The sequence below is a fragment of the Centrocercus urophasianus genome, unplaced genomic scaffold (assembly GCF_019232065.1).
Source record: "Centrocercus urophasianus isolate 14NV4802_14NV808 unplaced genomic scaffold, USGS_Curo_1.0 seq_9, whole genome shotgun sequence".
NCBI classification, from domain to species: domain Eukaryota; kingdom Metazoa; phylum Chordata; class Aves; order Galliformes; family Phasianidae; genus Centrocercus; species Centrocercus urophasianus.
Genome location: NW_024885532.1, coordinates 215974 through 243801, shown reverse-complemented (window position 1 = coordinate 243801; position 27828 = coordinate 215974). Strand labels below are relative to the sequence as shown.

General features: G+C 43.5%; 1 protein-coding gene across 3 annotated transcripts in view; it reads left to right on the top strand.

The window, feature by feature from the left end:
- The first annotated feature begins 12479 nt into the window (after window positions 1–12479).
- Window positions 12480–27828, top strand: part of FARP1 (FERM, ARH/RhoGEF and pleckstrin domain protein 1) — a 202369-nt gene continuing 187020 nt past the window's right edge. For 2 of the 3 annotated variants that reach the window (XM_042839168.1, XM_042839167.1), the window contains exon 1: window positions 12481–12629. The gene's annotated coding sequence lies outside the window, so the exon portion shown is untranslated. Of the gene's footprint in view, window positions 12630–27828 lie in introns of all 3 variants that reach the window. The other variant, XM_042839169.1, reaches the window with a different exon arrangement.

Genomic DNA, 27828 nt, shown 5'->3' with positions numbered 1-27828 from the left:
CGTTCTCGGCACAGCGTTTGTGTACAGTTGGGACACACCGTCATCACTTTCTTTCTGCAGAGACTTCAGTGTAATGCTGAGTACATGGGCTGGTGTTCCACAGCACAGAGCAGCTATGCCAAATGTTGTCTATTTTCTACAAGTCTGAATCTTTCAGTCTCATGTATGGAGTAAGGCGTGAGAGTACGATGTGTTGCACAGCTGGAATTTTTGATGAAATAAAAAATTAAGGAAGGTGAATTTTCTAATGCCTCTGCGTATGCATCTATGTTCTGGGTATGCATCCACCTGGGCTCTTGATCTGGAGCTTTATTTCTGCCCTTGTATCCATTGGGGTGTGCATGTACATCAAGTCTTCCACATCCAATAAGAGAGATGTGAAAAATCATGCAGTCAAGTAGCTGCCACCCTAATATTTTTTTCCCAGCTTTGATGTATTTTGGGGAGCAATCAGCCTTTGCTTCTTAATTATTCCATTCTCTCTTAGTTTTGCTTGCATGGATCATGAGCAGCTCTTAAATTCTAAGAAACGCATTGGTTGACTTCTGTCTGGTAGAGGTGATGGTCACAAAGGTGTTTGCATTGCTTTGAAGAATGCCTCTCAGGACAGTTCAGCATCTATTGGGATGACAGGAGTCTGGGATAAGTACCGGATAATGGTCACGGGATTGATCTCACCTGATGCAAGGTATCTGCAACAACACTGGCATGTAAATAATCTTCTGCAGCTCAATCAACTCAGTGAAGGAACCAGATGTATCTAGATCATCTAACGTTGGATTGTAAAGAGATGTTTGGTTGCCCTCTGAGTTGGTGCTGGTAGACTAGATGTGGTTAGTACCCCCAGTCATCCTTCAGATGGTGTTTATAATTTGCAGTACAGTGGCGCTGAGTAACACCCACGGTTGTACTGCAATGCAACTGCTTGGAAACGGATTTCCTGGAACCTATTTTTTCCCTACTCCTGGGTTCAATAAGTAGAAAATATTCTCTCCCCAGCAGTCTCAGCCATCCCCTTGCTGCCTCACCGAGTCAGCTCTCATGGGGATTTCTCAACCCATTGGGGTGTTTCCCACTGACAGGTAAATTATCTGCTAATTAACTCTCATTCACGTGTAAGCTTTAGAGAACACTCATTTCTGGAGGGTGTAAGTTATCTCCATTGGCATTTCCTTCTGTCATTGAGTCAGATTTATCTTCTGCTTCATCGCATTTAACCTCTGGTAACAGATAGAAACCATGTGTGTGCTTCTGCCTCTACTGAATTCATTCTTCTCTCTCACGTGAGAGAGAAATGCAGGCTACCCCAGAAGCCATGCAGTTGCTTTGCTTGTTCTTATCTCAGGAAGAGGTTTCCACATATTTGTTTCTGACGCAGAAGAGATGTAAGGACTGAGGAACCATTTGGGACATAAGAAGGCTGTGTGTTTCATACCTCTAAATACAAAACACTGAAGTTGGTGATAGTACTGCTTGTCTATTGGTTTATCACACGAGTTTTAGAATGCTTTTCTCTATCAGAGTGTTTGCTTTTCAAAGGCAGCATCACGTCCCTTCATGGCCCGTGGGGCCCAGTGTTTGGATTTGATTTATACGTTCACAGTTTTTGCCTTCAGAATCAACACCAATCTTTCCCATCACGTGACAGAGAAGAAACCAAATGTCTTCTAATGGCTGCTCCATTGGAAACCCAGGCAAGGAGTGGCAACCTGGCAGCGTGATCCCAGAGCGCTGTAAGGCTGGAGTTCGTGTGTAATTCACCTCTGATCTGGAGACAAAAAATGACAGCTTCTGCCTGAGGAGACTGTTCCTACAGCCTCTGTCACAACTGTTCTGTCACTCGCTCAGGACTGTAAGGTAATTTCCTCCATATGTTTTCAAGAAGTGAAGAAAGGACCAATACGTTTCAGTCTGTTTTGTTTGTGATTTTGCGTTCTCACTCAATAGGTTGTCTGTGACTTTTCTTCAGGTCCAGCAAATTTTTGCAGCTGCTAAACCATGAAATCAGTGGATCCTTTGAGTTTGGTACTGGTACCACTCTTGTTTTAAGCATAACTAAGCATAACATTTGTAAGAGAGTTTCGCTTGCTTAACGTTAGCTAATAAAAATTTAACAGTAGTTAATGCCTTAAGGATTTTTCGTTGGTTGGTTTAGGGGTTTGTTTTTTAATTGGTTGGTTGGGCTGGATTTTGAGTTTTTCTTGAAGCGCATGGTGCCGTGTGTTGCTTTTAGCACAGGAGGTTCAACACCGGTTGCTAAAATGGTATGCTGGATTGTTACAACAAATTCTTCCTGCATCTTTCAGAAAAGGATGGATGAATACGTGCTGGCAGACACTCCCAAGGGGAGGATTACCCATGGGTGAAAACTGAAGAACTCCTGAGTAGTGAGCGCAGGAAACTGTGGGTTTGACTTCAGCCGGGGTGACACAGGAGGTCCTTGCCCATCTCTCATTTTGCACACATTGTCAGCACTACTCACCAGCTTCTGTGGGAGGGTAGAAGGAAGGAAAGGGAGCAGGGTATCTCTCCAACATACTCTTTTTGCATTGATTGATTGTGGGACTGCTTATTTTTGAAGTAGCAATAGAAAGGTTTGGTTTCATGTTTTTTTAATATATCTGAAGTACATTTCTTATGTGTAATGCACGCTGTTAAAACACCGTTCTTTAATAACTGTAGGATCCTATCCTGAGGCGATAGGATTGGTGTAAATTAACAGATGTTTGATATTCAGTTCATTCACTACTTAAAAAACAAATGGTAATTTTCCAGGAAAAAAAAAAAAAAGAAAAGCTTTAACTAAAACCCACAGTTTGGATTTCGACCTGTGAAAAATGTGATTGTAACACAGTATCTTGAAATGGGGAAGGTGACCTTGCCAGAATTATTTTAATTGTGCCATATCACCATTTAAAAATGCCTACTGAGAATAAAACACCAAGAGATGTTTTTACTGTGGAGACGTGTTGTCACTGTTATTTTGGGTAAAAAATATCACCAAGTAGTTTAGGTATTCCTAATTGGGAAAAAAAGCATAGTAAAAGATGCCACGCCAAAATTTTCTAAAGTGAGGCCGTATCAACAGTAGGTTGAAGTGAGTTCTGTGCTCCAGCTGGAATTTCTTCTGGCCAGCAGGTGGAGACGATGCAGCTGAGTATCAGAGAGCTGAGCACTACCCTAGGGGAGTTTACTGCTTTTACATCCCCGGTTTCTCTTACCAGGGCTGTTCTACAGGAAGTTGTTAACTTTAACTCCTGCTTAAAGACGGTGTGCACAGGACAGATGGTTTGTCTCAGATGGTATTTGCAGGCATGGAGAAAGAAAATGAGAGAAAGAAAGGAACTGCAGCTCACGGATGGGCGCCTGGGGCTGCATATTGACACCTGAAGTGTGGGTTTCTGTCCTTACAGTGAGCAAAAGCTTGCAAACACTGCTGGGGATAGCAGAGTGTAATGAGAAGGTACGTTTCAAGAGGAAAGGTAGAAAGGGATAACTAATATTTATGGCTCTGAAAAAAACCAACAACAAACAAACACAGACACACCTGAATCAGCACTGAAATGGCCTAGCCTAAACCTGCAGGACCTGCACTCCATTCATCACTCGTGATGAATGTAAAACAGAGTGGTTGCCCACTGTAACTTCTTTTTTCTGAGATAAACATTTAATAACTTTTTATATGTCCTGATGTAGAAGCAGCAGATGGCTGAAAAGTGAGGCAAGACAAAAACCATCTCGTCTGCAGTGTTTGGCCTGCTAGGCCCAAGCCCTTGCTATCCCAAGAAAAGATGCTCTGTTTCAAGCTGTGTTTTGTAGGTCTGGTCTTCTTCCCCAGCACAGTTGCTGATGTTTTCCCTTATGAAACAGATACTAAGAATTCAAATATCTTCCTTAAAAATCAACTTCCTAACAACAAATCACCTCAACTTTGCGGGCAAACTGAGAGGTTTAGGCACCTAAATATCTTCTCTAACTTCAAAACACAACCAAGTGTTTATTGGATCATCTAAAAAAGAATCAAGATTAGTTTTCCCCTGAATCCTAAATTTCTCTGGTAATACTGTAATTATGGTGGAAAAGAATGATTGCTCTGGTTGGGAAAAGTGCACCATTGCACTTTAGGTTGATTTTCCTCATAAGAACTCCTCTTTCTTTCCCGTTGCAGACTGAGCTGTACGACTGACTGTGCAACTTGGCATCGTGTTTGGATTCAATGCTGATGCCAGCGCATGGAAAACAAGACAAAGGTTAAGAAAGAGGGGAGAAGTTTCATCCATTCGCAGTGCCACCCATCTGGAGTGACCCTGAGGAAATAAGGGATGTTCACGTTGAAAAGGTGACAACTGCAAGGGATGTGGTGTGTGCATCTACACTCTTATGAACATATGGAAGTGGGTGAATAGGGAATTCAACATTTCTCCACAACTGGGTGCCCAAATGATGTATGAGGATGTTTTCAACTGTTGCAAATAATGCGTGAAAGTGATTTCTGATGGGTGTGTCTAGAAATTTAGCTGGAGAACTGGGGCAGCTCTGTCAGGGTTGTCAGCTCATCAAGTAAGGCATCCCAAGGAAACTCTTTCCTCAGCAAGTCCATAAATCATGGGCTGTCAGGAGCAGGGTAAGCACGCCAGGGGGAGGCTTGCTCTACACTTATCCCATGCCCCTTGTTTTCTCCCTCAGGCTCCCACAGCCATTTGCAATCATCCTTCATTACTGCATTCCTGTCCTCACTTTTCCCCCCTGTAGTTTTGGTTGCACAGAATCTCTGTATGCCTCCAAAGCTCTTCTCTGTGTTTTCAGAACTTTTTGATAGAGAAACATATCTTCAAACAGGTCATATGGGATCAGGTAAGGTAGGAATCACTTTATACGAAGCATATTTCAGTGCTGATGCTCATGTAGACACTTGCTGTGGGGCCAGGAAAGGAAAAAAATGCTTTCTCATCTTGGCAGTGCGGAGCATTACACGGCTTCTAAACAAAAGACAAAGGAGAAATACTTAATCAAATAAAAGCGTAATGAAATGTTCTGACCTTCTTCCCCTGCACTGTTTTCAAGAAGCTCATATGTGGGGTTTTTTCAGGCATTTAAGAGTGCAAACGTGAAATACTGAATTTTAGTAAGTAACCTGCGCAGGGATCAAAGTGCAGCAGAAAGCAAGGCATGCAGCGAGGCTCTCTGCCTTCCCCTGGTAGAAGATTAAATAGTTTTAATGTCAGTGCAGTTCTATGAAAACCGCAGCTCCTCTGTTACCGGCCTGCCTCTTCAGGAGGAGACATTACAGCAGGAAGCAGGGATTAGGGTTTCCTCTCCAGTGCCAGAGGGAGATAGGGCACAGTGCAGATGTGCAGTGCCAGAGCTGTCAGCAACCACAGGGAGTCTGCGGAGGGAATGAGCTAACCAGACAGTGGTGAAGCAATTAGAAATATCAAAGGAAAGAATGTGCTTTGGAATGTAAAGGCATGAGATGATAGGCATCTTTAGTATAAAGAACCAGTTAAATTTAGTGCAGGCTATTATTAAAACTCCTGGCACATTAAGACATTTCCTGGGAACTATTCTGGTGAAGCCTGCCCTATTTCAGCAGTAAATTCAATCTGGTTATGTATTAAACTCATTTTGAAATCTGGTATCTAAAAGAATAGGATTTTTTCTTTCTTTCTTTCTTTCTTTCTTCTTTTTTTTTTAAATTATCTTCTTAATTCAACTGAATATAGCAAACAATCACCACAGGAAATTAAGATTTTCTTTTTTTTTTTTTGAGATCAAATTTGTCTTAAAGATCGCCGTAAAGCAAAAATGATAAGCTTCTGTACTTCGTTGTCCCAGCAAATAGTGAATCTCATATTTAAGATAATTACAAAGTGGAAAACATTACAATAAACTGAAAAGATATGGAGCGCTGTAATAGTGGCAGGAATGAAGACATGGGGTATACAGACCACTCACTGAGAAAACTGTAACAATAGACACAAGGGATCTTTTTCTCTGAAATACAGCAGGAAAATCATCAATAATTGGAAGCGATGGTCATGAATTACAAATATTTAAATGGGGTGGAACAGTTGGGCATGGGGAAAACACCCTCGCCTGTATCCTGCATCTCAGAAAACTAAGAGATCGTACGGAAAGCATCCCTGTTCACCTGCCAGCGTCGCAACCTTGGGAATAAGCCAGCAATCATCACATCTGTTTCCAGATCATGGGAAGAGCCCATGCTGCCATGTGTGCTGAACAGGTGAAGTGCAGTCTTTGCAGTGGTTGACCAGTGGGGACATTTGTACAGGGAGGAACACGGAAAACAATTCTGTGTATATCATTGTCTGCAAATTGATGGGAGCTTCATGCGAGAAAAAGGAGAGACTTAATGCACTTGAACATTCAGGAAACTTTTCCTTCCCGAATCAAAAGTACGCTACTGCAGAAAGTAGACAACCATTGAAGCTTTCCTTGTTGGTGGAACTGATGCTTCGTATCTTTTAGTCTTAATTCTGCTTTTATTTAGAACAGTTACATTGTTTACACCCTACCCTAGCGTGCTTTAGCAGGGAGGGTTGGACTCCATGATCTCCAGAGGTCCCTTCGAGCCCATGATTCTGTGGTCTGTTGGAATTCTACTTACAAAAAAAATAACTGCAGCGGATAAGAGGAAAAAAGCAGGAAAATAAATGCTTTCCAAGTCTGTAATCATTTGATTACTTGATTTTATTAAACATAAATTATGCAGATCTTGCTAGGCTGTCTGCAGTAAAATACTGTTTCTATAAATTATTGAGTACCTTTCATTTTCTGCACAGAAAGTTTCAAGGATTCCTTTTGAAGAAGGAATTTCGTTAACGAAATTAAACCCAAATAGAAGCTAACGGTCTTGTTTCCCTTCGCTCTGGTGCACATCTCAGATGAGAAGCAAATAAATTACCGCCCTCAGCAGACACTGCGTCTGCTCTGACATTTGGAGGAATTGGCTAATTCCAGAGCCTGCATTCTGAGATAGCAAAATCAGACAGTGAGCGGATGTTTGCCCTGACAGGTTTTGCAGTTACTCCCTCCAGCCAAATTTCAGTGTTCTAAAAGTGAAAGCAGAAGAATAGGATGATGGATAAGATGGTAATTAAGTTACCTGTTGTAAGTAGCTGATGTGAAAACGAAATGCCTGTTGTCCAATACGAAGTTAGAAAAGGGCCATGAGAAATCCAGGATGTGATGGTGCATGAGATAAGGTTCCCACACTATCCCAGGAGGATTTATTCAGACATACCGCAGTGTTCCAGATGTATTCACCTGCAGAAAGTCACAGTAAAAATACTGGCAGAGAGATGGAGGGGGAAGTGGAGAGCAAGAGGGTTATTACTGTCATGGGAACCTTTAATAATGCTATGAGCCATGTTTATTGTTCTGTGTTCTTCCAGTTTTTATATATATGAGTACTCTTCAGCTGTGATTGCTCATGGCATAAATTCTGAGGGGCTGTAGAAACAGCATTGTTTTCTCTATGTTAGAGCTTTGTTTGCTTATATCAGCCCAGATACCGAGATGGTTCTTCTTCGTCACAGCGCTAAAAGGTCTCAGAATCATTTAATGAATTTAGTTGTACAAGTCTTTCTGGAAACCACCACCTTCCCACATACAAACCTTTTACCAAGCTTGCTCTGTCCAAAATGACAAAAGCGCTGGAAGGAAATGAGCCATGATTCAGGGAGTTCTACCTCAAACTCTGAATTATTAGCAGACATTCTGTTTTCAGATAGATTCGGTTTTCTTCTCAAAAAAAGAACTGAAAGATGGATGAGGTTGTTTGGTTTCTAAAAGCCATGTCCAGAAGCAGGATCGCTTCTGCACAGCACCTTGCAGTGTGGGCTCAAAGCACTGGGTGAAGGGGCCAGCTCCTTTTTAGCAGTATTTTTATTTAACACACGAAATCATTTCCCATCTGCAAATGTTTTCTCTTTCCGTTCTCTCTCTCCTTACCATGACAGAAGAGGTATGTGTTGCTTCTGATGGGAATCATTGCAGGGGAGGGATACATATTTTGTCCTGGAAGTGTTCTCTTTTCCTTCTTTTGGGAGAAAGGGTGAAAATGGATTTTAGGAGAGGAAACCTGAATACAAATAGCAAAAGTATCTTCAATTAGTTTTTTTCAATTTGCATTTTCTTGGCTTATATTTTCTTAAATGGTCTGATACGTGTGTCTTGAAAAATATCATTTTATAGACAAATATAATAAATTATTTTCTTAATAATGTTTTTATTTCCATCGTAGTACTTTGACATCTTTGTCTGTTAACAAATGTTTCAGAATTTCCAGTGTTACTGAAAAAATAAGCCTTTCTTTTCCTCTTGTATGCACAGAAATGAAAAAGCAAGCACAAAGTAAGCAGAAGTTGTTCATTAATTTCCAGTGAACTTGTTAGCTCTGAAGCTTCAGGGATGATTCATCTATTGACTCACTGATGATCACCTTAGTGCATAGAAGCAGCTAATGTAACAAACGTGTTCATCCTGAAACACAAATGCATTGGACAACACAAGGTAAACATGATGATGTGTAACAAAGGTGATGTTGTACAGCAATAATGAAGTTAGGAAGTGGGGCTTGTTCTGCTAGCTCGATATGCAAAGGCTCTCTTGTATAAGTTCTTGAGGTCTTGGGAAACTTGCATTTAGCCTTGAAAAGCTCTCTTTTAATTCACAGTCCTATAGGAGCAGGAAGTAAACAAAATGTGGTGGTAGTGGGCTGTTAGTACTTCAGTCACTTCTATTTAATGGTTGAGTATTTCACCTAACGAAATTCCTAACGTTTGAGGATGGTAATGGACTCCTTTACTATTTGGCAACAGGTCTTTTAGTGTGGGTTAGTTTTCAATTCCCTTTGTTTTTCCCCTAAAGTTAAGATACGTTCTACTGCTAGGACTATATAGTTGTTAATTATCACTGCTTCTAGCTGTAGTTAGGTGTTAAATTCTGATGCAGAAGCAAGAAGATGTGTCAGTCCAACATTAGTAGCCCTACCAGAAAATCGAGTGGTTTGATCATCTTAACTGAAGACTGTAACACAAATATATCCTAAACAAAAAATAATGAGGTGGGGGAAAACTTAATAAAGATAATGGTGAAATAATACTGAAGGATTTGCATGGAGAATTCTGCTGTGCTCTTCAACTAAATTATCAAAGACATGTGAGCTATCACAACTCACTGACACAGATACATGCCAATGTTATGAGAACTAACATTAAGGCATATGAAAGAAGGCCTAAAACATACCGATCAGTGCCTTAGGTTTACAAGATTGAGCCACAAACCACACTTAGACCAGAACATACTGATAAATCTAGAGCAAAAGTATTTGTTGAAAGGGTCTTTGAAACAAGATTTCAAGCTCCAGGGAAAACATCTGTGGAATGTTTATGAAAAAAAGAACTACATGGACAAAAGAAGTAGACGAAATACATTTCTATTAGGGCAACATCTCAGCTTCTCTGCCTAATAAAACAGAGATAAATATTTGAACTCAACATATTTTTGAAGTAGTTTACAAAACAGATATTAAGGCCAGAAAGACCATTCTCTGACATTAGTATAAACCATACCAAAGAACTTAATCCACATACTCAGGCGTTAAGTCCAGTAATTTGGTCTGACAAAGTACACAGAAAGGCAAACAAGTTATCACATGTCAGGAAAAAAAGTGAGATTATGGAAAGTATTCTGCCATGATTGACTTTGTACACAGATGCCTTCTAGAACCTTGCAGCAAATAGGATAAAATTTCAATGAAAGATAACTGTAAGATGTGAAAGCTTTCCCAAGAGCAGTTACCTGCATTCCAGCACAGCTGTTGCTATTTCTTCCTTAACAGGGAAACAGGCAGGAGGCACAGAGGTTCTCAAGATGACAGAACCCTTTCAAGCAATGTCTTCCTTTCCGCTCCATGGGTAAAGCAGACTTGAACAAGGGTGCCCATTTGGTTTTGGTTAATCTGAAATCCAGTTCCAGTTCTTTAGTGTCAGTGAATGCAGACAGAGCTTATTTTTTCTTTCAAAAAATTGACCTAATTAGAATAATTTTTCTAAATTCAGCCACTTTTCAAAAAGAACACATGCTGTCTCTCTCAAATGATCCTATTTATTTGATGTCTCAACAAATTCCATGCCTCATTCAACGTGGAAACAATGTGACCCTATGTAGTACAGGAATCTAACAGCAGCAATTAATGCTTTTCGGAAGTATACAAGCTGCTGGCCATGTGTCATTTACAAAAAAGAAATCCTTTTTAGAGAAAAAGTGCTGCTTAGAATTGTAGAGAGCATCAATGGGAACAGATGGGTGAAGATGCCTTTATGACTGACTGTGTGAACAGTGAGAGAGAGTAGATTCTTGATATCGTTAGATGTTTAGATGTGGGCCATTAATTGTGCTCCGTTCCTTCAGAAGACTCAAGAATTGAGAGTTAACTAAATAAACCAGATGTGTCTCCTGGAGAAGTGGCCAACCTGTGACCATTTTTGATGCCTCAGTAAGATTACCGTTCAGTAAAAGCTGTTGCTGTTGCTTTTCTTGGAGCTCAGTAATGAATGACCAGTAGCTGCAAGGCAGCGTATTACTTCTGTTTAATACTGAGAAAAGTTTCGAGGTCACTGAGACTTGGTAGGCATTGAAGATAACCTCATTAATTTGATTACAACAACTCTGCGTTAGGTGTGAATGAGACATTGGTGATTGGGAAGCCTACATAAAAAGCACCAGCAAATTCTAAATGCTGTTGTTGGCCCTTGCAGTAACATTCTTACCCTAACTGCACCTTCATTAGTAGTGAAAGCTCCTGACAAAATAAGTGTTTGGAAAAAGCAAAGCTTGCATCTGCGTTCTTAATCCCCGTTCATGTTGTTTGGATGACCATGTGGCTTTTCCTCTTGGTTTTGTACAGACAGATCACTATTTTGTGTGGAAAAGGTCCGGGGAGAATAACAGCAGTTACTCTCTTATCAAGTGTTGACAGCTAAGGACAATTTCCAGCTTTTTAGTCAGTTCCCTATGTGCTTCAGTTAAGGTCTGGGAGCTGACCAAAGAAATGGCTCCCAGAAGGTTTTTTGGTACATCCCTGCAGATACACCAACGTGTCTGTAGTGGGGTGTTTGTGCACAGAAGCACTGCTGTTGACAGTAGAAGAATTTGTCTTTGGAGCGTAAAGCAAAGGCACAACTTAAAGGAGAAACTGTTCGTGGTGTTCTTGTATTGGGTTCCTCAAATGATGCATTTTCTTTTTGAGTTCTTTACAGAGGGAGTGGTGAGGTGCTGGAACAGGCTGCCCAGAGAGGTTGTGGATGCCCCGTCCCTGGAGGTGTTCAAGGCCAGATTGGATGGGGCCCTGGGCAGCCTGGTCTAGTATGAAATGGGGAGGTTGGTGGCCCTGTGTGTGGCAGGGGGGTTGGAGCTTGATGAAACTTGAGGTCCCTTCCAACCCTGGCCATTCTGTGATTATACGATTCTATGCTTAGATGCTGAATGCTGAGGAAGGGTTACTTTATGAATACACACTCAGTTCACTGCTCCCTCCCAAATCACTGAGAGAACCTGTAAGGCCCCTGTGCCGCTCATTGCTGTGCTCTATCTCTCCAGACTTCTTTGAGAAAATAATGCTGGGTAAAAGACAGGAAAAATCACCTCTCCTCTGCCCCCCCCCCCCCCAAAAAAAAAGCACTTCCTAAGGTTTAAGTTAAACAAATGGATAGTGGTGTTTTAAGGGATTCTCCTCAGTGTATTCGGGAGCCTTTTAGCCATAGCTCTAGCACTTCTCTGAGGAGATGAATGCATAGCATAGAGGTGCTCATGCTCTGACAGAGGCATGGTCCCCAGCTTGCCCTTGTGTGGTGTTCTCCCAGCCCACGGACAGGAGACGTTTTTGAGAGGCAGCCCTTGACACCCAGCCTGCTGCTGCCACTTGTTGAATTCTGTCCGGGGAATTGCCGTCACCTAGCGATGAACGAAGTGAGAGCCGGCTCTCAGAGCAATAGGAGCAACCTCCCTACTGGGCACCGTGTCCCCGTATCGGCACGGTCCCCCTAGCCACAGAAAGGGGCAGCGACATGCCCTGCTTCCACGGGGCGGGAGGGCGGACCCTGCCCTGACTGCCCGCCTCTCACAGCCGCCCCTAGGCGGGAGGTGCCCCGCGCGGCGGTGGGCGCTGTTCCGGCCCCCAACGGCCGCCAGGTATCCGGGCGGCGGCGCTCGGCTCCCTCCGCCGCGGGTATCGCCGATACGGGCGGCCACTGCGATCCGCCGCCTGTGAACGCTGGAGGGGGCTGTTGGCCGCCTCCTCCCGCCCGCGGCTCCCCCTCCGGGAGGGGGCAGGGTTAGGGGAGGCGCGGTCGCGCTGCCCGGCGTCCAGTTCCCGCTTCCCCGGTCCGCGGGCGGCAGCCGCCTCGCTTCTCCGCGCCCGGCCGGGTGGACATGGCGACCCTGCTCCCTCCAGCCCCCCGCCGCCCTCCTTCACCCGCCGCCGCCGCCTTCTCCTCCTCCTCCTCCCCGCGGAGCTTTTAATGGCTCGGACCTCCGGCGGCCGAGCGCCACTGCCCCTGCAACAGCCGCAGCGAGGAGAGCCGGCAGCCCCAACCCCGCGCACGGTAAGGACGGCACGGCGAACAATGGGGCCGGGCGGGCAGCGCGGTGGGGGCTGCGGGGCGGGCGGGGGGGAGCGACCCTCCCCGGGCGGTGACAGCGGGCGGGCTCCGCTCGGCCCGGCGTAATCCCATTAGCGCCGTAAGCCGCGGGGCGGCACCGCGCAGAGAGGCAGCCGCCCGCTGTCCGGACTGCGGCCGGCCTCGGGGCAGCGGGGGCGGGCGGCGCGGTGCCTTTTGTCGGCTCCTGAGCGGGGAGCCGGAGCCCCAGGGGCAGCCTGCGCTTCCCTCTGGCCGCTCCTCCGCTCCCAGCGGCTGGCTTCCCGGCCGAGAGAGGCGGAGAGGCGGCACCGCCGGCGGAGCCCCCCTCGGGGCGGGGGGCAGCGCGAGCGCTTTCTGGGCAGGAGCCGCTGCCCCGCTTCCCCGAGCGGCGGGGCCGGTTAGCGGCCGCCTGGGGGCCGCTGCCCTCTGCGGGTCACAGCCCGCGGCCGGGGTTCCGCGACGCCTCCGCCGTGGCCTCGTGTGCGGGCTGAGGAGCCGGCAGGAGAGTTGTGAGCAGACAGAAGTTTATTTCTAGAGCGGCAGCTTGCCTGTAGTAGGCCTTATCTTTTTTGCCTCTACTTTTTTTTTTTTTTTTTAAGACATACAAAAACTTTGTTGATTTTTTTTTTTTTTTTTTTTTTTTTTCCCTAAGTTGCCAGATTTGCTCGGTTGCTGGCATGAAATAAATGAAACGCGCTGCCTAACTCTCCTCAGTTCCAGCCCTCCTCGTGGGCATTCCTGCAGAGCAGCGTTCTGTCCCTGCAGAGTGGGAAGCGATCACTGCAGAGGAGCAGAGTGGCTCGGCCCTGGCTGTTGCTGTCCCCAGGATACTTTGACTCTCGCTCCGGGTGCTGCTTCCAGTCTGTGCACACGGAGAGCAGTTGATCCTGGAGCTGGGCCAACCACAATAACGCTTTCCAGCAGCCCGGTTAACCAAAGTCCCAAACATTCTTCTGAGTTAAGATCTTTCTCTTTTTTTTTTTTTTTTCTTCTTGTTTCTTAATAATTATTTCGTTCTTTCCTCTTCTCTGTACTGATGAATGTGGTGTCCGGCTCACGAGCAGGGCAGAGCCATGCAGAAGCCGGAAGGAAAGCATTGAATCCACTCTGTATTTGTGTGTGAGTGCATGTTCCAGTCACTGAGTCCCACCTGCAAGGATATGGGTATGGGCCGGGATCCCCATGGCCTTCCTGCTGAGTGCTCCCACAGGGATGGTGCAGCCCCTTCCTTTCCTTTGGAAACAGCAAGGGTTAGGATTTATATGTGACTGTCGAGTTCTGACTGCTATTTCTGAAAGTTTAAATGATGCTGTATTCACCCAAACACTGAGTTCTTCTTTTCCCTGCAGACTGAAGCTCAGATTTAGCTATGGAACGAGTTGTTGGCACCGGGGCAGCTGGCATCTTCATGGGAAGGGGTCAGGAAACTGCATTTTTCTGCTTGTTTTTTGCACAGCCTTATGAACGCCACTGAAATGGTGTTCTTCTTCTACACTGTTTTCTTGAGTAAGCCAAATAAGTTAGAAGAGTTTATTAATGAGGGCAGGATGTTTGACACACACAGCAACACACAACTTCAAGATGTCAGGAATTGGTGGGAGACTGAAAGTGTAGCACCAGAGCCTGACTGCTGCTCAGTGGCTGCATGTCAGATTAGAAATCCCTTTATTTCTGAAGCTGACACAGTTCATCAGTTGTTGTGTAATCAGTGTCTTAAAACTGGCTATTTGTAACCAAATTTTGTAGAAGAAAATCATAGATGATGAACGACCGAAGGGAATCTGCCATTTAAGTGTGATGGTTTAAGTAAGAAAAGACTTGCTCTAGGAGATGTATTTCTGCATTAAAATTCAGACAGAGGATTGTAAATGTATAGAACCGTTCAGTAAATTTTCCCTGCTGAATTGAGATTAACATAAGAAAAAATGCAAGCCTTTGCTGAAGAAATTCATATATGATGAGAACTAGCATTTAATTAAAAAAAGAAACCACAAAAATTCTTGATGCTGCTGAACATGAGGCTGCCAGTGCTGGCAGCTTTTTAGGTTATATATGTTCTGTAATGGAGCTGCACTCTTTGACTTGAAATATCTTTGCATTAAGTCATTGGCTTCCTCTTGGGCTGACATTTCTAGGAGTTTACCCTCTGGAACAAGCCTCCCAGGTGACTTGTGGAGTCATCTTCTCTGATGATACTCAAGAGCCACCTGGGCACTCTCCTGTGTGACCTGCTGGTAGGGACCTGCTTTAGCAGGGGATTGGACTTAGTGCGTTAGAGGTCTTCCCTTCCAACCACTGCAGTTCTGTAAAATGCACTGACTCCCAGGCTGGAATCTGCTGGAGCAGGAAAATGGGGAAGGTGTGCCACTGGACCGTCTTGTTCTCAGTGCTTGCAGTGAAAATTTGGCCAGTGGGCAGAGAAACTTGAGGACTGGCAATGGGCTGAAGAATTTCCTGCAAGTTGCCAGCTGCCTGTGCGTGTTCCCTCATTGTTCATGGAAGCACGGAATGGCTTAGGTTGTAAGGGACCTCAAAGCCCACCCAGTTCCAACACCCTGCTGTGGTCAGGGCTGCCACCCTCCAGATCAGGCTGCCCAAGGCTCGTCCAACCTGGCCTTGAGTGCCTCCAAGCGCATATGAAGCAAAGGGGGGGGTCTCCATATTTCCCCCATAAGGGAAAAAGTGGCACCTGATGACATTCACTGACACTTGCTGAGTATTTCTGGAGCCCAACCAGTGGATATGAGCACAGTGAGGCGCTGGGTGTGCGTGTCAGCAGTGGGGACAGCTATAGTGGGTCACCAGCGCTGGTGCAGATGTTTATGAGCATGGTATACTTAGCTAAAGGTTGAAAAGTGGTGTTTTGCAGTGGATAATTTGCTCTATCAAAGAGTGTTATTGTATATCTGCTGTAGTTTCCTTGGAGATAAATAGAAGGCATTACTTTTGGAACTTCCTCTCAGTACATTGTTTTTGTTTTTGTTTTTTTTTTTAAATTATTTTTAAATTATTTTTATTTTTAGGAAAGCAGTATAAAAATCCTATTTATTGACTTTGTCCACCAACTTGCCTCACCAGTTCTGTTTCTTCTTTTGGAAACTGGTGTGCTTGTCTGAAAAGGGCCTTTCCAGACCTGATTCCATGACCTTGAAAGGTCACAGTTTGTGTACTTTCTACAGTGGGTTTTGTTGTTTTTGCGAATGCTTGACTGACTGTAGGTGCTGAGTAGGCTGTGAAGTTTGTAGTTTACAGCTGGACTGCTGACTTAGGGGGAGAAAAGGGGCGACTGCTTTTCTGGTTGTGAAGGCGGAGAAGACTAATTACAGAGGTATTAAAGGTCATTGGGCTCAGCCAGCTTTGAATTTGCACGAAATGTCAGTAAATTTGCCCTGCAGAAATGTAGACGAGACAGACAATTAGGTCAGCCTTGTCAGATGTGGGTGCTATCTTGTTTGTAATCAATTGCAGCATTATGAGCTCTTTAGGCTTGTCTGTAATGAAGTGAAGTTGATTAAATATTAGGAGAGAGGAAAATATGAGGTACCTTTTGGGGGGATTTGAGAGATGGAGTATGAAGTGACTTTTTAAATCTGGATGTGTAAGTTGTGGAAATTACTTTTAATGTTTGGGTGTTCAAAAAAGGGCTTAGTGAAGAAGAATGGTGGCTCTGTTGCTATTCAAATAAAATGAAGCCTTGTTGGTGAAGTTCGTGAAGGTGCCAGCAGGCTGTTTTCTGTTGATCTCAGAGGGAATCATGATTCTTGTAACAAGCCCTTGGAAGTTAAGCATCTGTTCTGGCGCTGCTACGTAGAGTGGAACAAAGAGCATCAATCTCAAGTCATGGAGTTCGGATACTGAGATTCATGGCAGAAGGTGGCTGCACAGTGCATGTTTGTTGCTGGGTGTGAGGAACTGGTGCAGGGCTGGCTGGTATGTTAGTGTAAGGCAATGTGTTTGCTGCTTGGGTTTTCTATCCCAGGTTACAAAGTGGGTGTTGTGCTGAAGCCCAAAACCTGTTGCTGTTTTCCTTACCTGTGGTGCCTTGCCTATGCACTGTTCTCATGCTTGCCATTAAGTATAAGTATATACATATATATATATATTTTTTTTCCTGCTACCTTAGCATCAAAGCCAGATGCTGCTATCCTGTGGTACAAGATTTCTAAAAGAAGTAGTGATGTTAAGAATAATTTAAGTCCTAGGTACCTTCCAAATATGCCGGCTTTGTTTTGGGGCCAAAGTAAGGGTGTGGAGCTTGCAGGGTGACTGGACAACCCAAAGTTGTCATTCCGTCCTGCGCATTTTCTTACTCAAATCCTGTAGAGATATGCTGCACAGGTGGCTCAGTCTGAGGGAAAGCTGTGGCTTTTTTAACTGAGATGTTAGAGCAAGCCATTCCTACTTGAAGCAACAGCTTCCTTCTAGTGCAGACCACAGCAAATAGGATCATTCTCTAGGGCAGGCTGCTGGGGAAGCTGGCTTGTCAGGTGCAGTTTTTTTTCTGGATCAGCTGAAGAACCTATCAGGAGTGCAAACATCACCAAGTTTCAGGTGCGCCCTTCTCCCTCCCAGAGTCTGCCGCTCTTTCAGGCCACTGCTGGGCTTTCTGCACCTCTGCTCCCAATGTACAGTGGGCCCTACTGGCTGACTGATGCTCACTGACCGTGGTCATTCATAGAATCCCAAAGTATCTCTAGACAGAAGGGACCCATAAGAATCATGGAGTCCAGCTCCTGGCTCCGTCCAGCACCACCCAAATGTCCGGAAGCAGTGTCCAAACGCTCTGTGAACTCCGGCATTCAGGGCCGTGCCCACAGCCCTGTGCATCCCATTCCATGCCCACCGCCCTGTGGTGCAGCCCCTTTCCCTGACCCCCAGCTCCCCTCCCCTGACAGCTCCATGCCGTTCCCTCAGGCCCTGTCGCTGTCACACAGCAGAGCTCAGCGCTGCTGCTCTGCTCCCTGTGGGAAGCTGCAGCCACCATTAGGCCTCCCTTCAGTTCCTCTGCTCTGCCCTGAGCACACCCAGGGACCTGAGCAGCTCTTCATATGTGTCCTCCTTTCGAGACTCTTCAGCACTGTCTCTCCTTAGCCAGGGACTCTTATTTCCAGTCACCTGTACCACAGGCACAGGTCACGAAGAGATTTGTCAGTTTATTTCAGCAGGAGATGTGGCACTGGGCTGGTGATCAAACAGCACAAGGAGGGTCGTACTGCTCAGTAACCTGTGTACATTTAATTGGCTCTTTCTGCTCTACATCACGTGTTTTTTTTCTGCTGATTATCCTCTCTCATATAATTTCTTTCCATGCCTGGATTAAACGGCTGAGCTGCAGACCTTGTGTTCATTTCTCCCATACATCTCCAAATGTTATTTTTGGTCATGTCCCAGTGTCTGTCTCCCAGTGGAACAACACCAAAGGTGCTCTGGGGGACCTTGGCTAGCCCAGCAGTGGAGCAGGCAGCCTGCTCATTAGTCTTTTATGTCTCTCCTTATCAGTTTTACTGTGAAACTCCCTATCGCTTTGCTTGCACACGTTGAAATAATGAGGTGTCCTGTTTGGCAGATTTATGTGGTGGTGATTCTGGCCTGAAAGTTCAGGGGAGGGGAAGGCTGCTATTAAATAATATGAAATGGCGAGTATGTTTTTCGTAGTGGCCATTTTCCTTTCCGAGGTGAGTTTCTAGCAGTCTTACACAAAGAGGGGTAGGAATTCTGAGCAGGCTTTAAGGCTGAGTAATACGGGAGTTATTTTCCATGACATTAATATGTAAGTGAAAATGAGTTGTAAAAATAAACCTCTTTTAAAGAGGATAAGAGAGGCTGTGGGGGTACTGCTCCCTGCCCTGTTGGAGCCAGTCTTCCCACTGCTAGGAACACAGCAGGTATCTGTAGCCTCTGCTGCCGCTGTGCTCTTCATGTGATGGTGGGAAGGCAACACAGGTGTGTTTGGGTGGAGGAGATTGATAGCCTTCTGTTCTTTCCTTCCTCTAATTTCTCTTTCACCCTGCCATGAATTATCTAGGAGTTTGCTGCCACTTGCAGCATGCCATCAGGGTGAAATGATTTTGGCTTGGCTTTATTTTGTTAATTCTCTGCAGTCTTATGATTGCAATAACAGTGGTTACAACTGGGAAGGGTCTGGCCAGCTCTTGCTGTGGCGTATAATAGCGATGTCCTTTTCAGATTAAGGAAAACATGATTTGTTTCGTTTGTCCTGCCTGCGGTTATTTTCTGAATCAAGGCTAGAAGGAAAGGTAAAGATCTTGTAAAAGTAAGAGTCTGCAGAAATTACTGTGTTTTCTTTTTCCCCGTCCAGAAGAGTTTTCTCATTTTCCAGTTCGCGTTTAGACCCTTAACAATGTGGCAAATCTTAATGGGAAAGCGTGGGAGGGAGTTTCAGTTCTTGGACCTTTCAGAGGTTTAGGAGGTGTGTGTAACTTCATGTACCAAGTAGCTGGAGTGCATTGTAGTTCATGTGGACCTGCAAGAATAGCCTCCATAGAGGCAATCTGCAACCTTTGTTCGGAGACTTCAGCTCTAGTCTTCATGGAAATTCATCCTGAAAATCTGTTTACTACTGTGTTTGTTAGACATATTTACCTTGAAGATGCTAAAAGTTAATGTTGTTGTTGCAATTTCGAACTGAGGCATCGCTATACGCATGTCAGAAGGCCAGCTCTATGACTGTGCTGTTGTAACCAGTGTTTATTAGCTTTTTTTCTTATTTTTTTTCTTATTTTTTTTTGCAGTTTAGCTGAATTAATTGATGCAATGTGTAAAATAAAGTTATTTCATGTTCTGATGCAGAGCCATTTTTTCCCCTGGTGTCCTTTGAAATGTTGAGTGTAATTGTCAGTACCAGGAAAAAGAAACTACTAGAACCCACGAAGAGAAATAGAAAATGAGCAGAAAGGAGAGGGTTCCTAAAATTTGTGATCACTAATGATTACATGATTCTATAAATATTGAACCTGAAGGTAGCAGAAAATATCCTGGCAGTTTCTCAGTAGTAAATAAATAAATAAGAGATAGCAGATGGCGTGATGGTATTCTGGTGGAGGGAAGGGCAAGCGGCTCTGCCACGTGAATATCAAAAGGGTTTTAGAAGGCACTATAATGAAGTCCTGCTCACAGCTCTGCGTTTGCTAATAATATTTGAATTGAGAAATAGGTTGCAAATGGAACAGTTCCAATGACATGGGGTCAGTTTGCCTCAATGAGTGTGTCAGAAGTGAACTTGGAAGAGAAGAATTTCCCAGGAGGCACGTAGGTGGCGATTTCTCATCCTCTAAATGTGCAGTAAGAAGAGGGGATGGTGTCAGGAAAGGGGTGAGGAAGGGCTGATGATGCGGCAGCAGCTGTGGGAAAAGCATTGGGCTGTTAGAAACTAACCTTAGCTAGCTCTAGTGTTTGGTGACTGTGAGCATGTTGTGTAATGGCGCTTTTATCCCATTAAGCAGCAGAGCTGGGGGGTAGGGGCAGAGAGTCCATGTGGAATTCATGCCCGATTGTCCACTATCTGAAGTGCACATTGAGGAATGTTTCAGAGCCCAAACTAAGAAAATGTCAAAGCAATACCTTGAACACGAGCATTCCTCCTGTGATGGTGTGTGCAGTGACTGCGTGCTAAGGCACCAGAGAAATCACTGGAGCAGTCTCTGGTTGTAATAACGCTTCAAGGATCGGGTGAAGCAATGGATGAGCAAATGACACTTGATGGCAGCTCTCTGCTTGAGAGAACCAGACCCAGGGAAGCCAGTTCTGTCTTCCTGAATGAAGAGACAGTACGTGATGGAGGAGAGCCAGGGACTAATAGCAGCACACGACAAGCGTATGACTGAAAAATTAGATCATTGCCCTGATGGAGTGGGATAAATCTATCTGTTTGTGCATACAGTGAGAAGGGTGAATTCAGAAGCTCTTTCTTTTTCTGCAGCCAAGCAGTAGACTTTTCATCTTCCTCCGATTATAAGAGCAAAAAAGCCAACAGGAAACTCCCCACTCAGTCTGTATATTCAAGAAAATTCAGGCATATATGGAAAGGAATGAAAACCAAATGTAGTATTCTTCTTAATCAAATGTATTTGCTGAGGTTGCTTTGACTCTTAGGGTTATTGGTAAAATTTCACTGGACAATGGATTGAACTGCAAAATTTACCTTCAGGTTTCCTTTATTTAAAAGCAGGAGTAATATTTGAAAATTGTATTTTCTTATTAGTTAAGCTACATAGGCCAGACAATAGGCAAAGTGATGAGAACAAACCAGCTAATGTATGGACAAAGCATAACCTGATGAAAGTTGAAGTAGCTAACTGGAGGGATGGTGAGTCTCAGTGTGGATGAGTGGATGTAAATAGCAGAGCTACATTTTCCTTCTCACTGTTATATAAAGAAATGAGAGGGAGGGCTAGGTATACCTTTTCATCTTTGGTTTGGGATCTCTGCAGAAATCTGTGTTACTGGCTGCAGGATGAGACGATGCCTGTCCTTTGAGAAGACTGCAGGGAAAGGAAAGTGGTAGCTCTATATCCACACAGTTATCTGCAGGAAGATGCAAACTGCTTTTAGAAATTGTAGAGCCTTGCATTATTGGCTGCTCCGGGTTAACCTTGGAGCAGGGTGTCTTTTAGAGAATGGGATCGGAGAAGAGTTCCAGCTTGGCAAGGAAGATGTGATTTGGAGACATGGAAGAGAAAATCAGAATAATAGGTCTGGCCCTTGCAAGTAGGTTGAGCCTAATGAAATTAATATCTGGAAATTAATTATAAAACCAACCTGATAACACTTAATAGGACTTAGAGGATATTTGTGAGTAACTCCAGTTTTTTTTTTTGTTTGTTTGTTTGGTTTTTTTTTTGCAAAGACATTCCCAGGAGCAGATTAAGACTATCTGCTTTTCGTTTCCCATAGAATATCCAAATCACAGCAAGCAACCCTACTGTGCTCGTGTGTGTGTTTCCTTTTGCAATCAAGCAACAGCTTGGCTCAACTTTGGAAAAGCTGAAATGCTGGAGTGTTGGATTATATGATATCAGCCGGGGAAAAGTTTCCTAAAGACTTTTGGCACTGCCTGACTCTTGTGAAATAAAATACGCTGCAGCAATTTGTAATTCATGTGTGCGTGTTAACCAATGGCTGCGTTTATTCTAAGCATTAGCTAGCTTGTTTATGATAAGTCTTGGAAAAGGCTGTTTTTTCATTAGACTTCCAGGCTAAATTTAATTGGAACCTCATCAGGAAGAAAAGCTAGTTGGGTCACTCTGGAAGTGTTTAAGGAAGGTTTCGTAACTCGTTCTTTGGTATTCCTCCAGTAAGGCCGGATCCTTTTTATCTGAAGCTCAGAGCTCGAGGGGACAATAAAGACTCAAACCAGTCGGAAGTAATTGCACCGAGATCATCAGCATAGTTTTGTTTAATTTACAGTGTGTGTTTAGTGCTCTCCTGTTGGGGATGTTTAATCAAACTCCTCGTGCTGCAGGGACAAGGCAAGGAATCGCAGCACTGAGGGCGCTCGCCTGAGGGACCTTGCCTTGTATGTGTGTCGTGTGGTCGTGGGGAGGGAGCCGTGACACAACCTGGGTGCTTGTGCTGGAGCAGTTCTCTGCCAGGCTGGGGCCGAAGGCTGCCTACTGGCTGCCTGCTTTTCCTGCAGCCTCACCTGGCTGCAGCGTTGTGCTTAGGGCATCATTGGAAGGGAGCTCCACTTATGTATTGAAGTTGCATGGCTATATATGCCACGGGGTGTTTGGGCCCATTACTTTGCACTTGTTTTTTTCTGTCTCCTCTTGATTTCTCCTTTCTTTCCCCTCCTCGGAATTCTCATGTCTGTATTCTCTGGCTTAGTAGCACATTTCTTTTGTCAGATTTGGTAATGAAGTTGAATTTCTTAGAGGGTGAAAGAAGAGCATAAGGTAAATTGAGGTTCTGTCCTTCTGCCCATCATGTGTGCTGCTGCCAGGAGGCCTGGGAAGAGCCATTACCTTGTCTTACTTTTAATGACAATTCATGAGCAAAAATACACCCAATGATACTATTGTCATTGCAAGGCTGAGATTAGGGAAATGTTTTTGACTGCTAGAAATTAACAAGTACATGGCTTTTCTTCTTGTAATACAGGGCAAAGAATTCTGACTCTCGACAATTTAGATCAATGCATAGCTGAGATTTTCAGACAGTAAGAACTGTTTGGTGTTCTCCAAACCTGGTGGTACTGATTATGCATATAATTTTACCTGCTTTTCTTTCTTGGATTCTATACATGTTTTTGTTTCCTGGTTTGTTTTTTTTTTTTTTTTTAATGCACGTCTGCAACAGCATTTCATAGTGTTTGTCCATGATATCTGTGTCAACCTTTTCCATTGATAGAACAAATGAGGTGGGAAGACACACTGTTAATTTTTTTGTAAAGTTTCAGTAAGCTGATAGCCAAAGCAGTTGGTGTAGAGCCCTGGAACTTATTGGCTGTTCTTCCACATCTTCAACAAGTTTAGCTCTGTGACTTTTGAGCACTTCTCCCTTTCTATTATTCTTCCTGCTTTCTTAACACTAAGCAAGGAACGCAAATCTTTGGAGGCTTATCTGGAGTTTCGATGGCCCAGTGCTGCAGTTCTAAACACACCTTGTTCTGTACTGTGTGATTAAGGAAGAAAAACTTTAAGAAAACATGCACTGATAGTGGAACGGTTACCAGCTCTCAAGAGAAGCTGGTTATTGATGTCTCTCTCATGGATGATTTTTTTTATCATTTGCTTTTCCACAGGGAGAAATCCATCTCATTTTTCCAAGGAATCACAAGTCAGTATTTCTTCCTGTTGCTCAACCTTGAAGAGTAAACGCATATCTTTTACTTGGTGGTAGGCTGGATGTTATCTGACTGCTAATTACCACTGATATTATCTATTTAAATTTTTGTTCAGCAATTTGTAGAGTGAGGTTCCTGCTTCTCCTTCCCATCGTCTGCAGAGCTGTATTTCAGTGCTGAACTGAAGTTTTGGGGAACTGCAAACTTGAGCCAGACTTTGTAGGAATTTTGGCAGTTGTCCTGAATTGTCTTTCGTGTATCCAAAATCTGATTCAAGGTTGCTCCCTATAAGGGCTGATATTTTTATACAGGCTTCTTTCAAATGTTATAAATACCACTGTTTCCATTAAAATAAATTAAAAAAAAAAAAAAAAAAAACAACAACAAAAAACCAACAAACCCAAATACTTCATGTAGTTTACAATCTTACTGTTGGGGATTTTTCCTTCTGGTAAATTGGCCTTTATGAAACTGCTTGGATTCTTCCTGTATCTTTTAACTTCCTACTCATCTTGCAGACCACATCCTTCACGTGCCCCTGTGAATGGTTGGTTCCTTGCTGCTCCTGTTCCCTTTTGTTTGGCTTGGGGCTGCCCAGCCCTGGCACAGGGGTTGCTACCTGCAGAAGGAGAGCTGCCTGGGCACTGCTGGGGCTTTCTGCTAATTGGCTTTTGGAAAGATCACGTGTAACCTAGTTACTGGATCATTAGGTCTGTCAGTCTCTCTCCTGGCTTCTGGATGTTAATATTTCTGCTCGAGCAACTATTTTTCTTTTTATAGAAAACAGCCTGTGCTGCTTTTTCTCTTGAAAATGGAGTTACGTGTTATTTTTATGCTGAGCTAAAGCGGTCTGTGATTAATAACCTCAAGGTTCCCTTTTGTTAGCACAGATGTAGTCATTTTATCTGTGTTAGTGAGGCATAGATCCATGGTGACCTATTTTGGTTAGCATGTCTCTGTTTTCTGGGCTGAAGGTTGATGGCAGAAGTGCATCTTGTTATTTCTTGATTATGCTGAAGACAGAAAGGGGAACAACGTACCGAAGTGGAGCACAGCTACTGTTCTGCATGACATCAGAGATGTGTTAAGATCATGAAAAATTTAAAGCATCAAACTTATTCTTTCATAACTGCCTCTAACACGGAGTTCATTTACATACCTCTGTGCAGTTTAAGAGCCTTCAAGCAAGCTTGACCTTGCTAGAGGAATTGAGGAAGGTGCCACTGTTCCCTGCAGCCGTTATGGGAGGTTCTCTACTGCCTGGCAGTACGTGCTTCTCACTGACTGACATGGCCACTAATTTCTCTTTATTGGATAGATGCAACCTAGAATGTTCCTTACTGAACAGATCCATTAAGAGAGCTGCCCAAAGTACAGCCTGTTTTTGCAGAGCACACAAAAAGTTGGAGTAACTTTGCAAGCTGAGGGCTGCAACAACACGTTATTTATTTCTCCTTAAAGCGATATTGTGTCTGGCTGTTCTGCAGGTCCTTCTTGCTTGGAATTTACTAATTGAGGGGAAGAGACTTTACATGGAATGGATATTCATACTTTCATTTTTTAAAAATTCTCTTTCATTAACAAAAATAATCCTGATTCTTTAACTTAAAATATTTAACAGCTTCATGGATAGGTAGCTGCTGTTTGTCGGTTTCCCCATCTTAAGCACTTCAGACAGATGTGAACCAAGCCATGGCTGTCCCAAGTTGCATGCATAGTTAGTGTTCCCTAACTGTGACTTAACTGCTCATAGCAGTAGTTGCAAGACTGGTGCTTGGTTGCAAGAAGGTTGCAAATGCCAGGGCGATGACTGTGTCTGCTTTGTTTAGTAATAACCTCAGTGTTTTTTCTAGCAGTTTTATTTAAACTTGACTCACTGAAGGAGAAGTGAAATTCACTTGGAAGCTGAACTTTCTAAGGCAGTGATACAGAAAACACCGTGTAGGTCTGGTAAATGGGAATGAAACAAAAGGTTCATCAGAGCAAGTGCAGGAGAGGTGTGGATGGCAAACTACTGGCATTTGGCTTTTGCCTTATCACTGAAGGGTGGGAGTGTTTTGTCAGCAGGAGCATCCTATGGCTACGCTGTGTGGGCTGAGGATGGTGCTGTCTGTTCTGGCATGCTGAAGGTGAAGTGGGGGCATCATGCTGGGAGAAGGGGGAGTTAGAGTTAGCTAGACAGCAGCATGCAAACTGTATATGGTCTTTTGTTGTTTTTTTCTCCCTACTGTGCTGTATTGCAAGGATTTAAGTGTGTTGATAGCTGTTCAGCATTGATTGTAGTGTGGTGACTGGTTAAAATGAGTTCTCTTTCTGTAACCTCTAATATCAAGTAAAGTTTATCAAAATTATTGCAAGGCTAAAAAATAAACTGGCTCATATTTAGAGTTTGCTTTAGCATAGCTGGGACTTAACATACTTTCATTCTGTGTATGAGTTGCTGTGTGTAAACAGGCTGCTTGCTTGCTATCCAGGGATTGCTCATACTTCCCTGAAGTGTTACCTTGCAGGTGGTACTGCAGCCATCATCTTCTCTTTCACAGTGCAAGTACTTGAAAAGGTAACATAGCACTGTAGGTCCTTCTCTTGGTGTATGCAGAAAATGTCTCTTTCTATAGGCAGAAATATTTTGTGTGGTCTTTTTTGAAGAGGCAACAAGAAGGGAAGAATTCCATGGCCCTCTCTAGGTAAGCAGGCTGTATTCCAACACATATTTTTTTTCTGTGCTTTATTCTGGATGATCATATCTCCTCTGAGATATTCCTAGTCTGCACCATCATCCAGAAAGGCTGGTGCTCATGCTGCAGCATGCTACTTCACCTTCAGGGCCTGCTGGCTGAAGAAGGAGAAACTGAAGCACATTTTCACAGAGCCAGATGCAGAAACATGAAAACTATTCCTTTCCAAAGCAGTGGGGAAACACCCCCCTTTCTGAAAGGTTCCAGCATTCTTACGGACTATTTGTGCATAGATTGATTGGGAATCTCCTGGTTGTAATGCAAAATGTTCATTTGTTGTCTTATTCTGTGCTATCCCAGCTGTGGAGACAGCTGGAATGAGGATTTTTTCAAAGCATCAGAAAACTGGAAGAGAAACGTTTGAACTTTTTGGATGTTTAAATTGTAATGGGAGGTCAGATTGCAGTTGCTGGCAGCACTTTTCTAGTATTTCACTAGGATTTCCAGTAAAATTATTTCAGTATGGAGGCAGCAGCTTGGAAACGTTAACTTAAAATGAGCAATGTGAGATGGCTGTGAAGTTTAATGCAGGGCTTGGGAAGAGGAACAGCTGTGGAAAGTAAGCAGACTGACTCCAGGGCAGATAAAAAATAATTTAAACATCTTTTCTTAAAAACTTCCTGTTAGAAATAAAGCTGGCAAATTAAATTTGAACCACAGTAATTACTGCTGCAGGCCTTACCTGTACCTGTTAGTTTCTCTTAAATAAAAAGCTTTGGGTGAGTGACAGCTGAACTAAGTAGGTCAAAAGATGCACCTTTTTTATTATAAAATCATTTAAAATATATAAGGCGTGAAGGAGAGCTGCCCTTACGTTTGTTAGATCTCTATTTTGTTATCTTTACATCGGATAAAGTTCTGCTTTTTACATTTTTGGAAGTGCAAGCATATTCATGTTTTGAGACGCAGAAGAGGTTGTGAGTTAGAAATTTGATTTCGGTTTGGCTACCAGATGTGGGGAGAATGTTCTCTTTTGGAATAAACTCCGGATTGAAAACTCATTTGGGAATTCGGAAAGCAGGCGAGCATTTACTTCTTCCTTCATCCTTTTTTAATCTATGAACAACATAATCAGATGGGAGAAAATTGGGATTATGTACATTAACACCTGAAATACATAAAAGCAAAAACTACAGCTGTCTGAAGGCATTGTGTAAATCAGGTATGTCACAGGGCTTTGTTTTTTGATTTTCTTTTTTTTATGACACCTCATAGATTTTCTCAATATTTCAATAAATTTGACAGCTAATGGATTGAAAAAATTATGTATGATCACCAAACCTTAATCTTTCCATTGTGTAATAAATCATTTTGTTTTAAATAGTAATCATATTTGGGGTATTTTTTTATTTTATTTTTTTCTGATGCATTTTTAAGATGATGTTTTGGACATCGTAGTGTTTTAAATTTAATTCCTTCCAACTGAAGTGTGCTGAAAGCCACAGTAAAAAATCAGCATTGCAGCACGAAGAGAGGATCATCTACTGATTTCTAATACAATAGCTGTAAAAGCACCACATGTAAATGCAACTACATCAAACTTAGATATGTGTGTAAAAACTGTGTAACTGGTTGGTTATGGAGAGAAGAGGCATTAAAGTAAATATAGAACTACCTAATT